This window comes from Martes martes, assembly GCF_963455335.1.
Source record: "Martes martes genome assembly, chromosome: 3".
Lineage (NCBI taxonomy): Eukaryota > Metazoa > Chordata > Mammalia > Carnivora > Mustelidae > Martes > Martes martes.
The window spans coordinates 38,902,448-38,921,125 of record NC_137890.1 but is presented as its reverse complement, the minus strand read 5'-3'; the positions used below and the strand labels follow the sequence as shown (position 1 = coordinate 38,921,125).

General features: G+C 35.3%; 1 protein-coding gene across 1 annotated transcript in view; it reads right to left on the bottom strand.

Annotated features, from left to right (window-relative positions):
- The window catches only part of PCDH9 (protocadherin 9), an 886,469-nt gene that overhangs the window by 830,928 nt on the left and 36,863 nt on the right, over positions 1-18,678 (bottom strand). The window lies entirely within an intron of this gene.

Here is an 18,678-nt window from a genome sequence, read left to right as displayed (position 1 = left end):
CAGCCAGAAAATGCTGTTTTATGCCTCCAGCTATAAGACAAAAATAAAACAGACCCCCCCCACTCTCTTATCAAACCATAAACTTCCTCCAAAGAAGTTTGATATGTAGAGTTGTATGCATGGATTATTTGTGCTTTTAAAAAAAAATCACTTCATACAGAAACAAAAGCTAACTTTATCCCTACAACTTAGATGGCAGGTTTTCCTTGTCAAATGAAACTATCCATTAAAGAGGACAAATGGTTAATAATCCATATAATTTATAGACATTTAAGTTTATAATTAACTTATTTATATTATTTTCTATTTTAAAGTGGAGGGAAAAAAGGATCTTTAATATCCCATAGACCATATGGTCTACATGACAAAACATTGATTAACAAGAATATTTATTTGTAGGAAAATTAAATGTCTTTTTCACACACACACTTGCACACATTCCAAATGTACATTGTATTTCTATATGTTCTTCTGTAAGTTGTGTAAGTTATATAAGTTGTATAACTTGTATAAGTTCTTGTGTACTTGTACATAAAATATTCATTTTGAAATATACCACTGATTGCAGATAGTAGATAATACATACATACATATGTACATACATGCATACATGAACTGTATGGAAGGAGGAAAGAAATTTATTATTTATTATGGTGGTACTACCTGCAGAAAGCCCAGCTATGAATGTCCCTTTTATTATGGGTTATAAAATTGTCAATGCTAAATTTATCTGTTCATTGAATTAATAGCTAAAGCACATTCCTTCAGGTAAGCAGAAGGTAAGAGGGGCTGGGGCTGGGTGAGGAAGATCCCACACCCTTAGCTGATGTGTCCATCCTAGATTTCTTATTTCCATCTTAAACTGGTCTTTCATTTATTTATCTTGTGTCAATGTCAAATTTATGTGTTATAAGTTACTATACATTTGAAAACAAATTAAGCATATCTTATATTGGAAAAATACTTATTCATTGACCTTTAAATAAAGGTAAATACTCTTTTTCCTAAAGAGGCATGTCCACTTATTGAAAGGTTGAGTGGAAGTTTGTTTTTTTTTTTTTTTTTAAGATTTTATTTATTTATCTGACAGAGAGAGCACAAGCAGGGGGAGCGGCAGGCAGAGGGAGACAGAGAAGCAGGGCATCTCCAGTGCAGGACTCTATCCCAGGACTCAGGAATCATGACCTGAGAAGTCAGGCACTTAACCTACTGAGACATCCAGGTGCCCTGGAAGTTTGTTTTTGAACATTTTTGCATGCTATATCCACATATGAGCAGAAGCAAACATCCTTTGTTATTTGACTCAATACGCCTTTAATGATCCTCTCAGCTTGGACAGTATGGTGCTTATGCATGAGTCATTAATGATATTCTTCAGAAAAACTAGCTTTTTAATGTTGAAGAATAATTATTACTATACAGACAAGTAATTTTCACAACCCCAGAAATAAAGGGGTCTTAGTTGGTTTCTATCTACTACAACCCAAGATTCATTATAAATAAATCATCTTGATATGTAAGCTATCTGATGTGAATGCTCACATATAAACTACCCTAAGTATCTGTGACGCTACCATATACAAGGCCTGGACCAAACAGGCTACAAAATGGGAGTGGGGGAGAGAATAAATATTCAATATTTCAATATTCCATAGACCATAGAAGCTGCAAGATAAAACACTCATTAAAATAACAAGAATGTTTATTGTGAGAAAATAAAATCTCTTTTACACACACACACACACACACACACACACACACACACGCACACAAATGGTTGTTTCTGGTGAAATCCAGCTTCCTGCTTCCACAACTATTTCCCTTAAGCCCTCACTCGCTACCACCCGCACCAACGATCGTCTCATTCAAAGCTCAGGGAGAATCCTAGATCAGTGAAAAAGGTCTCATAAATACATTTTCCCTTATTATAAGCGAGAATGGAAGCTTAATTGTTGCTAGAGAGGGGTTATTTGTTCAAATTCATTGCAGATAGAATAAAGTACCTATTTCTATAACTCTCAAAACTCACCTAAAAGTTATACCTCCAGTCCCACATCTTAACTAATTAAAAAGCAAATCATGATAGTACTTACTTTAAAATACCAGCACCAGATTTATAAATGCACAAATATGTAGACATAGAAACCATGACTAATATTCAAACAATACATCCATACTGTTCTAACAACAAAATTCAGGGAAACCTTTTTTTTTTTTAATTTTTTAAACTGATCTGTTCATTCACAGCGAGAAGACATTTCCAGCTGATGTGTTTGATTGAGCTGGCTGATAAGTTTTATTGCTCTCATGTAGACAATGAAACAAATGCCTAATGGGGGAAATTGCATGGAGTCTTACTTGGAAGCAAAGTTGGCCTCTGGCTAGTGAGTGAGTCCAGCTGAGAAAACGACTTTCAATCCCCTATAAGGTCTAAAATGTAAAGCAGGAAAGAAAGACGGAAGATGGATATTTCATGAAGATGGATGAACTCAAAAAGAGCGGCGATGCAGAGAAAGTGAAGAAAGTAAGTGGGGAGGAAGCAGCGTCGCAATTATTACCAGCCTGAAGCAAATTGCTCAGGGTCCCGTAAATCTTTTCAGGTTCAGTCCCCAATGCTTAACCAGATGATCTGCCCGGATCCTTGCACATGCATCTTGCCCCACTTTCTTCATTTATTTTCTCTTCGGCTAAAAGGCACTTTCCATTCCATGTTAAAGTTTTTGACTAAAATCACTCTACCATCAAAGCACTATTGTTAAAGTGTCCCCTGAATGGTTTCCAGAAATAAAAACAAAAAGCAAATCTACAAGTCTATTAGGACTGAAAACGTATTCAGAGAGGCTTCAACTGACAGTGCTACCCAGCTTCACTTTTCACTTATTCCTGCAAGTGACTAAGACTAAGCAAAAATGAATATATATATATACATATATATATATAAAACAACATGAAGAAAGAATAGATTATTTTTATTCTTTATCTAGCTTTGTCTCTTCTACTACATACCTAGTTCGTTCGTGGGACTTTTTTTTTTTTGCAGTGACATAGGCATTCCCTTTTTTGAGAGCATGTGAAGATACTTTTTTTTACCCTCATAAGACCTTATTCCTATGATCCTATCACACACACAAAAAAAATTAAAGAAAAATATGACATGCCAATTTGCTATTGGAAAGACAATGGAATTTTTGGACTACTAACTATAATTTCTCATAGCCATAGTGTTTCCATTTCTAAAAATGGGAACAAGAATAACACATTCTTAATAGGCTGGTGTAAGAATTAAAGTCTATTGTTAATATGGAATATTGTGTCTAGTACATACTAAGCATTTGATTAAGTGCCTTTATTATTGCTGTATTATTTTATTACTCCTTTGAATTATTATGGTTTATTACTTATAAATCATAAAAGTTTCAGATATTGAAACTACTTTCAAAACCTAGGTTTGCTTTTTTAAATTAAAATTGAGAGTATCAATCATTTATTTTTATTAAATAATTAACACTTTCTGTCTTCAAAGAAAATCTTCTGCAACCTGTCATGGCCCCAAACTACTGTATTTTCTCCACTCTTTGGAATCAAACTTCTTGAACAAAAACACTATCTCCATTCACTCTCCATTTTGTCACCAACACTTGCTACTCAATTGCCTGACTGCTGTCTGGAATTAACCACTATGTCAAAATTTCTCACAGGAGTTCTTGCATCCAACGCAGTTGATTTCCCAGGCGTTATCTCATTTAGTATCTTGGTAGCATTTGACACCTTGACCCTCTTTCTTTTGTTGACCTTTGGCCCTCCCCCCTCCCACTCCATACCTCTGTCTGTCTGAAAACACAAGCCCACAATCTTGTCTCTGTGTATAACCCTTAAGTATTGGTGTTTATCCCTGTGTTGATGTTTCCTCCTTTTGTCCTCTTCTCTCTTACAGCCTCTTGTAGAGCAAGACTTCAGCTACTGTTTCTTACCTTTTACTGGTGATGGTCCTCAAGTATCAGCCTTCAGATAGGAAGACATGCTTTTACCTCAACGGACCTCTCACCTTGGATATGTCCCAGACGTCTCAACCTCAACATGTCCAAAAGTGAACCCACGATGTTTAACCTCTGCTCCTCAAACCAGTCCTCTTCATGTTTTCCCTAGTTCACTCAATGGAAGCAATATCAACCCAGTGCCAAAACCAGACCTTCAGCTCATCTTTGAGTCCTCTTTCTCATTCAAACACAATAGAAACACTTGGGCATCAAATGCTGTTGACTTTATCTCTCAAGCCTGTCCTTTCCTTTTTTATTCGCTGCTACTCTCTTAGTCCAACTTGACATTATTTCCTCAATTCTTACTACTGCCAACTCCTCTCTTACCTCTCTGTACGTGGAAAGAGATTAAGATGGGAAAAAATGTATCATAGAAGTTAAAAGCAACACTAAAATAGGTTGGAATTCCATGTTCACCAAGTGTCGTCCTGTGATCTTGAGCAAATAACTTATTTCATTATGTTTTGACCCTTCAGTTGTAAAATAAGGATAACGAATCTTATATTGGGAGGATTAAGTGATATATTTGGCATGCAATCACCGTTCATTCTAATATTCAGTAACCGTTCCTTATCATTGCTTTGTCTATATTTGATTATGTCAGTTCTTTATATTAAAAACTTTTGACGAGTTTCCACTACACTTTAACGTCTACACTTTTTAACTTAGTTTATCATTGGCCTTTTCATGACTCTAGCCTTGAATACTCCATCCCTTTTAGTCTGAACTCATTACTGTGCGCTGTAACCTTCCTCCCCACCTACCCTCCTCTAAGCGCCAGTCCCATTCACTCCAGGTCTCTATACCTACTGTTGCGTCTTCCTGAATCATCCACTCCTCTGTCTTTGCCAGTTAGGTCCGTCTTTAACATGTTAATGACAGGTAACATTGGCTGCATACTTATTTTATGCTAGATACCGAATAAAGATTTATACAAGCAATTTCATCTTTAAATTTTTCAAAACAATCCCATGACAAAGAAAGACTTTCCTGAGCTCCAATAGAGTGATGAAGATATCCCCTGGCTATAAAACCCACTGGTACTCGATACTGACCACAGAGAGCACAGTGCAAATTATTAAAATTATTACAAAATTACTTACATTTCTTCCCAGTTCTACTCTGAAGTCCACAAGGACAGACACTTTAAATATCAGCTTACACACTTACGCCCATATCCCCAATTACACAGAGTTGTGGTACACAGTAATGCACAAAAAACGCTGTTGAGTAGTAAAGACATAAGGGAATGTATTACTACATTCCAGGCCCTGTCCTGAGTTTGCATTCTTTAATTACTGTGAGTGAGGTAATAAAATCCCTATACTATGGAAAAGAAAACGGAGGCAAACAATTATTGCCTAATGCCCATAGTAATTGTCAGAGCCAGCACTCACTCAAAATTGTCAGACACAAAAGTTCATATAGAAATTTTATTTTCTTTATTTAAATATCTGCACGAAGAAAGAAAAAAAAAAAGTATCTGCACGAGTAGTCCTTGTAAGGGGATCGCTGAGGCTTAAGGCAGTGGCTGTGATAGACCCATGGCAGTCTAGCCACAGGCCATGCAACGAAGTCTGTTCCGGGCACAACTGCTGACGATTAAGTGGGCCATTAAAGTAACTAGGTTATAGGTCAAATCAAAACTACAGGGACTACATCCCAACAAACCAAGTTAAGCAAAAACAGATTTCTAGTGTTAACTGGTGTTTACTTAATTGATAATAATTATAATAATTACTGGTATTAAATCTAGTTTTTATGCCTGTCATACACTATTAGAACTAAAGCTAAAAAACACCAGAAATTATTTTGAGGTCATCATTTATGAAGCAAATATTTCATAGATCTTCTTTAACCAAGAGTTGTTATTTTGGAGAAAAATGATAAAAAATTAAGCTAGGCTGCAACATTTTTTCCCGTTTCTTAGATGTGCTCTCATTACTTCTCTTGGGAATCTGTTTCTATCATCTTTTTAAAATCTATTTCAAAGTCAAGGTTAAGGGGAAGGGAAAAGTGAAATAGAACAGGAAAGCAAATATTGATTGCAATGCAGACTTAAAACTATGGTTTGCTAAGAAATCCATGGCCTATATTTCAGGCAACCAAGAAAACTCCAAACCAAAATATATCTGTCAGTGCGTGTAGTTATGGTCAATTAGGCACTTTGAATAGAATTACTTCTAAATTTCCAAACAACCCATTGATATTATTTCTTTGAAATTCTTCCTACAAAACTTGATTCCTTGGAGTTTAGATGAAACAGGTAATGAATATTTGATTTTCGTATGATATATTGAGATGCTTTTTAATAATCTATAATATTTTCTCGAAGATCAGTTTCATCTCTTAATTACAGATGCTTTCTGCTTTATTATTTGTAATGGAAAATTAAAGAATGGACAGGCTATGGAGTGTGAAACCTACTAACTTTAATTCACAAGCACACTGTGCATGCTATGTAATTGGCACTACTTCGTAGGATTTTTTTTTTTTTTACAGTTATGCCATTTTGTAAGTATTATGATACAAAGTTTTTATTATCTAGGAATCTGCTAGTGAAGCTCACTCTGGAGCTCACGGTTGGGTTTCTGCATGGCTCACTGCTGTTAGTACAGGATGCCTTCAACTCTGAGAGTCACTTGTATCAAATCAACCCCATCACATTATTTATGTCTTCAAGTTTCCTAATTCACTTTTTGTTATTGATTTTTGGATTTCGCTTTTGACCTATAAGACTTTGAATGGCCTATGCACATTTAAAGTAACTATTCAAAATTCCCTGGTTGGTCTTCAGGAGCAGGGCTGACTCTGTGAGCTGCCCCTAGGTCTCGTGTCATTATGATTACCCCCTAGGCTTTTCCATCTATTGCTCCTTCTACCTTCAGAATTAATAGATTGCGAAGATTAGGTCAATTGGCATTTCTAAGGCAAGTCTGAATTAATTTTCTTTGGCTTGTCTTGTTGAATTTCATACTCCCTGAACATTTCTCACTGATAAGCAGATTATGATGCTGGCTCATGTTCAGGGATAGCAACTCCAAATGTGTTTACAGAGTTCTATTGTTACCTTTTAGTACCATCAACTGCAATGAGTATTATCGTTTATAAAGTTAAAGCTCTTCATTTTAAATTTGTGTCAAGAGGCTAATATAACTGTGATTTTAATTACTAAAAATCAATTTCAAATTAATGTGAAATTTAACCGTGGGAGATGTGTAGGAACCCAGAGACAATCAGCTTGGCCTTTACCTTAGGTGTTGTCCTCTGTAAAAGACATTAGCATAATGCTTGTTTTCTAGATCAGTGGCTTTCAAACTAGGGTCTATGAAAAGCTAAAGTCAAAACGGAGTTCCTGGGGATTTATTATTGAAATTTAAGTCATGGTAAATCAAACTTGCAAATAGTACAAATAATTTTTTTTCAATTTCCTACTTAGAGTAGCTGCATAGAGAGAACAATCATAAAAAGCCACTGGTTTCAGTGTTTCAGAAATCATTGGTGTCATTAAGCAGAGCAATTTCAGGAGAGCTGTAGAGGAAATTCATATCACAAGAGGTTTGAGAGAGAGAAAGAATAGAGAGGAAATAGTAGAAAAAGAATACTGCATTCTCAGAAAATGTTTGCAAAATAAATATGAAAACAACTGAAAAGCATTTGGCAGTTAAGGTAATTTTTTTAACTCGTTAAAATGGGATGGCATTTGAATCTTCATAGGTAATAGTGTAACAGAGGCAGTATAAACATTCTACATGAATATCCTAAAAATGGTGAGAGTAACAGTGTGTGCCAGCTCTCTAAGTGGGTGTGGAATCAGACTAATGGGGGTCAATCATGGAGAAATGGAGGGATACTGTAACTGAGCTATTTCTTTTAAAGTCATCAAAGGGAACTGACGGAAAATGCAAGACATGAAAAAACTGCAATGAAACAGGTTCTAGATCCGTTCGTCTCAAGGTCACCACCTTTCCTCCAATAATCCATTCTGTCTTTTAAAGTACTCATGCACCGATAGCAGAATTTTACTAGTTAATTACCCTCTTCTCCAGACACACTTTCTGTACTTGGTTTCTAGGACACCACTGTTTTCGATTTGCCCTTTACCTTATTCTCTGTATACTTTAGTGGCCCCCCTCCTCCCACTTCTGAATGTCTCAGAGCCCTGCCCTTGAATCTCTTCTCCCAGATGCTACCTAGATTTCAGGGCATTAAACTATACAATGATGGATTCCCAATATATATCTCCAAATATAACCACCTCCCTTTCAGGACCCATTAATTAAATTACCTTCCTCGTATTGATATTTAGATACCAAATAGGCATCTTAAACTCCTTCTAACTAAAACAGGACTCTTAGTTTCCATTCTCAATCTACGTCAGCCAGGATTCCCCATTCCCTCTTTCATTCGGGCCAAAAACCAAGGAATCAAAAGGCTAGACACAAATCATCTCTTTCCTCCAACTTCTGTATTTAATCTGTCAACATGTCATATCAGCTCTACTATCTAGGTAGTAAATATCCCAAATCTTGCCATTCTTTACCACTTCCTTGGCTGTGTACCCAGGTCCAAGCTACCATTATCTCTAGCTTTGTTTTCATTCTTTACCCACTGAAGTCAGTTCTTACATAGCAATTGGAATGATTTTTTTTGAATCATAGGTCAGATCAAGCTATCCCTCTGCTGAAAATGTCCAATCACTCCTCTTCCCACTCAGAATACAATATCAATCTTTGCTGTTTGGCCTGAGATGAACCGATTTCTGCCTAGTCCTCAACTTGTCAGCATCCCTCAATACTTGGAGAGGAAGTTTTCACCATTCAGACTAAGGAACCATTGGTTGAAGGAAGTCAAAGAGTTTACTAGTCCTTCCTGGAGAAGTGAGGAAATAGAGAAAATTTATTTTGAAGCACCCTGTCCTCAAGTCTTCTCCTCATACCCAAGCTCCTCATGACTACCCCCAACTTCTGTAGAATATTTGGTAGGTGCCATGGCAGGAAGGATCTAAATTCTAAAATGACTCTCCCTTTAATCTCTTGAAAAAGGAAAATGAACAAAAAGAATGTCTCTACTTCCTCGGTGCAGCTTTCTTAGCTAGATGTTGAATTGGATTCAATTAATTTATCTACAGATATGAATGATCGTCACAACTGTTGTGACTACTACTATAGCCGAAATCGACGATAATAAAAATAATTACTATGTATTGAGTGCCTAACTCTTTTAAGTACATTTGAGCCTTACTGCAATGCATTTTAGAAAGTATTAGGGGAGCTAAAATTTTGCCTAAAACCAGAAAGCAAGCAACTGGCAGGAATGAAATTCAGTTCTATGAACTCTAAGCCTAAATTACTAATTACTAAGAAAAAAAATACAAAGTTAGCATGTCAGGTGAAATTTTGGGCCATGTGGATTAATATATTTTTGAAAACGCTTGCTATGAACTAGATGCATCCACAGCCTGTTTTCTTCTTCCGCTTTTTCTTTCTTTCTTCCTTTTTTTTTTTTTTTTTTTTTTAGAATCCAAACATCACTCCAAATATCTTAGTTGCTATCTTTATTATGTTTCTCTTAAGTCTTTGGGATATTGTTAAAGTAGGGTGCCTCAGAGGATAAAGGCAATCAACTTTAATTACAAAATTTCCCATACATTATGTATTTTATTTTTCAAAAGCCAAAAAGAAAAAAAAAAGTTATGACTGAGTTTGAGGTAAAAGAGAGATAGTCTAAGCAGTCTGACTAATTTTAACATTATAATGAAGGTTATCATTACATTTTAAAATAATAATTGGAGGGATGCCTGGGTGGTTCAGTCGGTTAAGCCGGTTAAGCCGCTGCCCTTCAGCTCAGGTCATGATCCCAGGATACTGGGATGGAGTTCCACATCAGGCTCCTTGCTAGGCGGGGAGCCTGCTTCTCTCTCTGCCTCTGCCTGCCTCTCTGCCTGCTTGTGCTCTCTCGCTCTCTCTCTCACACAAATAAATAAATAAAGTCTTAAAAAAATAAAATAATAATTTGAGTAACATACAAAATAACAACATTGTTTAAGTGGTTAAAATTAAGATGGAAGATACAGATCTGCGGTATCTTTTCATGTATATTTGCCAATCATTCTACCATGCGTGGATAATTGTCTTACTTAAACGCCTGGTGTTAGTGAGAAAACTAGTGCCCCAGAGCCGTATTTGCCTCTTTTAAAAACATGTAATCTGCATATGTAGCTAAATTGTCTATGTTTCATGCTCAAGTGAAAAAGAGAACAGTGTCTCTTTCTTTAGCTGATACTTCACAACCACTTGATCAGTGGAAACACATGATAAAGTTTCCTTCAGGTGTTTGGTGTCTGAACATATTACGCCGTGACATAGGGAACAAACTGGAAATAAAAATCACGTAGCTTCTTTATGAGCAAAAAAGGTGAAGATGAAGGTTATAATGGAGGAGGAGGCTGAGATCCTTTTCGTGCAATAGATTCTATGCTAATTCTGAACAAATTATGCCTTTTGTTCATGTGATAATCTAATTTGATCCCCATTAAGATCTCTGAATTTGTGGAGGTACAGAAAACTAAGGCATTGGCAGGGTGAGGGGTGTTCGTAAATTGTAAATGACAACTCTACCCTGTAAAATTCATGCCTGGTGTTATCAGGGAAAGTAATTTTATTACCTTGGTAAATAAAACCATGAATTGTAGAAATAGAACAGTTTTTCACTATTTTCCATTCATTTAGGGTGACCTTTTCTGACCTGTCAAAAGGTGATTCATCTTTCAAACCTTATCCTAATGCATTTCTTTTTCGTCTTCTCAGCTGACTGCAATAACTCCTTCCACGGAATGTCCATATGACATAATCAAGACTTCCCTTCTGGGGTTGTCATATACTACCTTTTACGGTAATTACTTGTCCATTCATTTTCTCTATCCCCTGTACCTGCCAATGTCCTTGAGGGCAGTGAATGAATGTTATACTAATTTCTTGATCTATTAGTGAGAATGTCAACTAAAATGTATTGTTTGTAATTTGTTTTTTAAAAAGAACGCAACACAAAGTATTTGGCACTTAAAAATGCACAATAAGAGAGTAGATCTCATGTTAAGTGTCCTTAGCATAACTACACACACACACACACACACACACAGAGTAAGGAAACACCACAACCACTACCACCACCAAGGACAATTTTGTGACATTTTCTTTAATGATATTTCTACCGTATAGATTTCTACTCTCATTGCCTAATTTTTGTTTAAGATTTTATTTATTTATTTGACAGAGAAAGAGACGGCTTGAGAGAGAACACAAACAGGGGGAGTGAAGAGGAGAGGGGGAAGCAGGCTCAGCTGAGCAAGGATCCCGATGCAGGGGCTCGATGAGACCTGAGCCGAAGGCAGAGGCTTAATGACTGAGCCACCCTGGTGCCCCACCTCATTGCCCAATTCTGTGTATTTTATGTGTTTAGTGGGGAATAGTGAAAATCTATCACCAACATTATATGAAAAATATAAAATAACAACTTAAAAATTAGTTTTTTTACTTTGCACATAACTAAATAAACTATATTAATGTTTAGCTAGTGTTATAATTAGGAGCTTACTTATAATTAAGTTTCTTAAAATATAGAACTATGTTTTACTTTATGTAATACACAGAATAGTTTTTAAAAAGAGCTTTATGACATTCTGAAAATGTCTACGCAATTTCATATTGTATTCTGAGAATCCAACATATCTCTGATTTCTAGTTGAAGACATACAGCATAGAAAGAAGTAAATGATTTGTTAAACTCAAATGTTTATTAAGTGCATTATGCTTTACAAATAATGCTGAGGTCTTTGATAAACAAGATAAAATGGTATTCCTTTCCAAACTATTTTCAGAGATTAAAAGTAGTTGAATGTGTAAATGACTTCAAACTAAAAAATAATTAGCTAAAAATGAGAGGAGGAAGTATTATTCAATTACATTTTATAAGAAGGCTAAAATAGAACCAAGAGAAGAGGATGTATATAGGTCCAAAGTTCGTATCCTGGGTGTGAGAGGACAGTCATGATGTCATGAATCAGGATTATAGCTATCCATGCAAAATATATTAATATATAAATATGTAACCTATGGTATAAGTGATTGCAATATATGAAATATGTATACATTAATGTACTTCATCAATAGGCCAAGAAATATTTATACATGAGGCTAACAAGCTGCGCTTAATAATCCAAAAATCAATCATTTGAAATGTTTAATTGGATTGGATATTTAATCTACTATATTTAAGCCTTTTCAAAGACATGACACTGAGACCACAGATCTCAAATCTCCTGGAAAAACTTCTTAGTATCTTGGGGACACTCTACCATTGATATTCTTTAACTAGTTGGAAATATTTTTAATAAGTATTTCAAAAGCTAAAACTTGTTCTAGTGTATAAAAACATAATTAAGCTACCAATAGATATGAAATGATCTGCTGTTGGAATGAACTATACTTCACACTCTCTTGAATCCTAAAAGCATATACTTAACAATCTGGATCCTGACAGATAAGTATAATATTAAAATAATTTATGTTGACTTAACCTTTGAGTATGTTGAGTAACAGTGAAGTTAAAAATTCATATCTTGGTGACTTTATATAATAGAAAAGCGTAATTTCTTCATTTCAGGAATCCAAACTTTATATGGGATTAGGAAATGTCTATTGCAACATAATGTACACATTAAATATTGCTTCTCAAACTGTAATATGCATTCAGATCACCTGGAAATCCTGCTGAAATGCAGATTCTGGTTCAGTAGGAATGGGGATTCTGCATTTCATACAAGCTCCAAGGTAATGCAGATGTTTCTGGTCCATGGGTGGACTGCATTTTTAGTAGCAAGACCTTAAATGGAATTAGTTAAGTTTTAATGATCTATCTCAAAGGAAAAAGAGTAGGATGAAAAAAAGAAGGGGAAAGTGAAAGATCTGGTCAAAGATCAATTGGGTAATAACATTAATTAATGTGTAACAATAGTTAGATATAGCACTGTTTCTTTCTTACCATATGGGTTTGGTACAATCCCCAAAATCAACAAACACTTTCAGCTTCAGACACGGTAAATTCTTGAGCTAATTTTTTTTTTAAGATTATTTATTTATTTATTTGGCAGACCGAGATCACAAGTAGGCAGAGGCAGGCAGAGAGAGATGGGGGGAGGAAACAGGCTCCCTGCTGAGCCGAGAGCCCGATTCGGGGCTTGATCCCAGGACCCTGGGATCATGACCTGAGCCGAAGGCAAAGGCTTTAACCCACTGAGCCACCCAGGCGCCCCTCGGGCTGATTTTAAGCCTATATGAAAAAATGGTATTGCAAAGCAAATTCTGAAATATTAAGGCCATTTTCTATAGCATATGTTCTAATTAAAAGAGAAGAACCACTGATAGTTTGACTAGCAATTTAAAAGTACTTTTGTTTGTTCATTTGTTTGTTTCAATTTAGTGGACCCAAATGCTTTTAACATTTTTTCTTCTAAACCTTACAATACAAATGCAGCAAGCATCTGGCTTCCTCTGTACTGTGTTTTATATCTAACCTATCCCTCCCACAGGCATCAAAGCCGAACATGATGGTCGTGCTGTTCCATGCAGCCCTGAAAGACAAACAAAAGAACAAACACACCCCAGCAGCTTAAAACTTGGAGCCAAGGGAGCTCTCCAGGTTGCACGATGCCTCTCTGATCCTCCCAGTAAATACAAAAGCTGCTTCCTTCGGTAACGGAAAACAATCATAACTGTCTTTCCCCGAATCTTGTTGAACCTCTGGGGATAGAGGAAAGGCAGCGTATAGAAATGTACACCAGAGTGTCCACGGACAGATTTGATTTACACAGTATGGTCTGCTATAACCTGTGAAGATTAGATAATGGGTTTTCTTAGATAAAGTTTCTGCTTCCAGCAGAAGACCTTCCAACATCTTTAAATGGTGTATCTATAAAATTCTGTTTTTCTAATGGACAACTGATCGAAAACGTTGAGCTGCATCATAGTTTGTATCATACTTCATATATAAATGCGTATCATCATCATGTAATCACATGCATGTCTGTAAATTATAGTAAAATTTAGAAATCACATCCATTTTATTTTATTGATATAAGCTAAAGGGAAATGCAGCTGTATCCACAATTCAGCAGTTTCAAAGCCCATGTTCTTCAGATGAGCAAGCCAATTTCAAGAGTAAAATCTCATTGTAGAAAGCTGTAAGGAATTTTTGGTATTAAAACTAATAAGCCAGTTTTTATGTTATGATTTACTAATGAAGTTGAATTTTAAACAGAATTGGAAAAAAAATCTGTGCATTATATTTATCATACCAATTTCTATGCATCCATGTGAGATTACTACTTTTGTGATAGTAATTTTGATTGATAATAATTTACTGCCTTTAGTCATTATTATGTCATCAAGCCTATATTAGTATTGTTATAAAAGAGGTCATTTGCTGTCATAAATACTCAGCCCTCCCATCCCGATCTTAATTTTGTCTAAATCTTTATTAAACCTACTAATGTGAAGTAAATGTAGTTTTTTAAAGGTAAAGGCTTGGGGATTTTTATTTTGATAATACTGGTTTTTATAAGATAAACAATTTTATTAAAAGTATTTTGTAATTGGCAAGGGAGGTATGATTCCTTATGTGATCACGTCTGTTAACACTAATTCTATTTTTCTAACAAATTAATTTTTTGCTAATCTTAGCAAGTTATTTATCTATAAAGAAATATATATTTTTTCTTTTAATGAACTACTTGTAATCACACTTGAAAAGAAAAAGCTAGTGAAGTGGCCTGGAAATCGTGACTTTGCTGGTAAACAAGGGTCTGAGATATAGAGGTTTCACCTTTTCACTTTTATAGTATCTTTCACTGCCTAGGAATAATTCCATCTAAAGACAGAGAAACATGATAGGTTTTAATGCAAAACATTAAAATTTCAGATTTGCGTTTTGACCATGCATTTATCATGCATCTTTTATATATCAATCACTGTGGTGCAGAGCATAACAATTCCTGGGCTGATGGAAATGTTCTAAATCTACACTCTCCAGGATTGTAGCCATGAGCAACATCTGACCAGTGAGTAGCAGATATGTGACTACAGTGACTGAGAAAACATTTTTCTCATATTATTTACTTTTAACTAAATTTAACTTTATTGGACAGCAAAGCAAATCCAGGCAAATAGGAATATGACTTTGCTATTAGGAAGAAACCAGTCTCATAATGCTTATTTTTCCTCAGTCACAAAACTACATACCGTTAAAAAAATGTGCAATGTTATGAAAGATAATAATTTTAAAGGACAGACAGCATTGGGAGAGTCTTGAACAGAGATGTGAACTGAGTGAGGGGGAAACAAAAAGTTCCAGGTAGAGATAAGGAACTTAGGAAGAGAAAAAGAGGCTACTACACTAATACTGCAAGGAAAAAGTAACTTAGCTTCAAAAGAAAGGCATGAGATTTTAATTTATCTCTATAAATGCAATTAGTGGGTGTAAACTAATCCACTGAAATTAATATTCCTAAAATAAGAATGAAACAAATATTCTTAAAATAACATGATCAAAAATGATACAACCTTAGATACTGCCACAAAGGCACATCATTTATGCCATTCTTGAGATTTATATTAATCAACTAAAAACTTATTTGCCAGGGGCACCTGGGTGGCTCAGTGGGTTGGGCCACTGCCTTGGGATCAGGTCATGATCTCGGGGTCCTGGGACCGAACCTCGCATCAGGCTCTCTGCTCCTTGGGGAGCCTGCTTCCCCCTCTGTCTCTGCCTGCTTCTCTGCCTGCTTGCGATCTCTCTCTCTCTCTCCCGGTGTCCAATAAATAAATAAAATCTTAAAAAAATAAAAGCTTATTTGTCAGTCTTGTTTTGTAAGGCTTGCGCTATTCAAAAGTCTTACGCTATTTTGGAGAGGTCGTTGAATATTAATAACCAAAGAATATTCTGATTGTACAGATAAAGACCCTGCGGAGTAGAGATAGTACGTTGTTCCTGTGACTAGGGCCTTTGACCTCCGGTCCTACCGCTTATTACACGATGGCGCTAAGCCTGGTATTTTTAATACATCAGACATTAGATAAGCAAAAAATAAGACAGGCAGAGACACTACCTGTGAACAAAATACCAGTGTTTAATGAGTTAATGGATGAATGGTAGTAGGGCTAATTTTTACTTTTCCCAAACTTGAAACTACTAGATTTCTTTATGGTAAGTTCATTAAGACTTAAATAACTTAAATCAGGAAGAAATGTTTTATTGTGTTGTATCTATAATGAATTCAATATCTAGAGGAAATTGAGTAATTAATGTATCCTTTTGAGAAAGATGATCTAGCAAGTTGAATACTGTAGTTTCCAGACAGAACTTTGGATTTCTACTCTGAAAATGCTCAATCCCGCATACTGGGTGGTCAGAATCAAGTAAAAGGCTGTTCATGTAAAATTTGTAATTATAGATAGGAGAAGCACTCAAATGCATTAACTAATATACCTGTCAACAAAGTTTTTAAAATATGAACAGTTTTACTATTTATAATTCAAACATTTCTGTAATTTTAAATGATGTATTTTGAAACATAGCAGAAAACTTGATTTTTCTCTTTAAGTTAGAATACACATTGCTTTTTTAGCATTCGATGTCTATCCCTTAACTGCTTGATTCTTCTCAGTAATATTTAAAAATGTCAAATGAAAGCTAATTTTTCATTTGGCCTTCTCATAAATAAGTAGGAAATTGGGGGGGGTAGAAATGCCCCACTGGTAATTTCTATTTTCTATCCTACTGAAAAATATTGCAAAATGATTGCACAAGAAGTTCTCAAGGCCTTAGCCTCTATTCCAGTCATACATGATACCTGAAGACTGAATATGTTTTTGATGTTTTAATAACCACTAATACTTGGTGAATGTTCTGAAAACACCCCTTTTTGGGAAAATAATCCACTCTTGGAGGTTTTAGTCTGTATTATGAGCTAAATCATAATTCCATAAGTAAAATAAACATATACCTATGTATACCTAATATGTACGTTATATAACCACTATATTTCTCTGTCTAGAATGTAAATTCCTGGGAAAATGTATGTTTCCTGAGAAACAGAAATTCCTTGAACACAGGGAGGGTGTCTTACTCATTTTGTTGTCTCATCTTTGAGCCTATAACAGGCTCTCAATAAATACTAAAAGTGTTTGAATGAATTTGAAGTGTTCATCTCCACAGTCTACTCCTCTGTCCATGTCTTCTGCACACAATCCTGAATTGCTTTTTACCGGTCAAAGCTATTTTCAAGGTTTTTGAAGAAAACAATATCTAATTTTACATGTTAGGAACATATCCCCACACTTAGTTTGAAAACCCTGGAAACACCTATAGAGTTTCTGCTGCTCACTCTAATTTGACTCCAGACTCCTACTTCAGGTGCACCTCTAACCACTTTTCTGCACAAATCTCTGCTTGACCAAACCAGCAGCACCCTCATCCAGACTGTTAATACACTTCTGTACTCTCTGTCCTCTACCGGTCCTGCCTCAGGCATCCTCCAAGAGTATCCTCTTTCTCTTTGTCTCTGCTAATTCTCCTTCTAAAAACTATAGGAAAAGAAAAAAAAAATCTGAATCAAATCAGAAACAAGGGATCTTACTGGAATTGAGCTGTCTACTTTCCACGAGACCCTAGGCGAGTCACTTCCTTAATTTCTTACTTGTAAAAATCAAACCATGATTAAAAGGATTGCTGGAAGACTTAAAAGAGATTAACATAGTTCTTAGTACATGTTAAGAGATCTTAATTTTGTCAATGATAAAATGTGGGGAAAAAATACCTGACATTCCAAACCCATGCATTAAGTATAACCAAGAGAATAAATATTGAAGTGATATGAAAAGACTAAAAACCAAACAAATATGTTACTACCCACCTAAACTTTGGGAAACTTCTTAAGTATCAGTCTCTTCTGAGAGACTTCAGAACCTGTTGGCTATAGAGCCTTTTGTTCATATATATATTGCCGAATCTTATAAATATAAAATCCATAAATTTATAAGGGCTTTTATAAAATATTTTTAGGATCCTTGGACTCCAAATGAAAACAACACACCCAGTATGACTTAATGAAAATTAATTCAAAACTAGAGGGGTAGAGTTAGAAATGTATCAGAAAGGTCCTGGGATTTCTCATGAAATGGAAAGCTAAACAACTAAGCATTAATGGCTAAACTCAGGAAAGTAGAAATCATCGTGAGGAAAGCTGATTCTAGGAGATGCCATTTGAAATAATACAGATCGGGTCCCCTCCCTCTTTGGGACTTTTGTACTATTGTCCAATAACTATCACTCAATAAACTTTGCTTTGCTGACCACCAATAAATAAAATAAAATAAAATAAAAATAACATAACACAACATAACATACATAACAACATAAACAGATATTCTATAAGAGGGATAGTTCTTACCCTACTTTTGTGTGCAAAGCAGCAACTTTTTTTTAAGATGTGACTTTTACAACCACTCAATTTAAATACCTTGATCATTGAATTATGTATTACTGGAAGCACATATGACTTCCGTGTGTTTGTAAGGAAGTTTAT